Here is a 325-nt window from a genome sequence, read left to right as displayed (position 1 = left end):
TTTTTTTTTTTTTGCCTAATAACCAGGAGCGAAACGTGCGCGTCTCTCCCTGGAGCTGTAACTGGTGTCTCGGAGTAAACATTGGTGTGTGTGTGTGACACAGCTGTGCTTTTTGTCACCGCGAATCCCCTGGATGCAGCATTTCCTCCCCAAACCGCTGCCGTCGAGCACCATAGCGAGTCGGGTGCCGTCGCGGTGCCGTGGGGCTGCCCAAAATGGAGTAGCTCCTTTGTTAGTCCCCCAGCCCATGGAGTTGAGGACGATGCTTTGACCGTCACTGGCTGTGGCTTTATTAAAGGGTTGACGTGGGTGGGTGACGTCCCCT

Source organism: Phaethon lepturus, unplaced genomic scaffold (genome assembly GCF_000687285.1).
Source record: "Phaethon lepturus isolate BGI_N335 unplaced genomic scaffold, ASM68728v1 scaffold23382, whole genome shotgun sequence".
NCBI lineage: Eukaryota > Metazoa > Chordata > Aves > Phaethontiformes > Phaethontidae > Phaethon > Phaethon lepturus.
The sequence above is the reverse complement of the archived record's forward strand: the minus strand, read 5'-3'. Positions refer to the sequence as shown.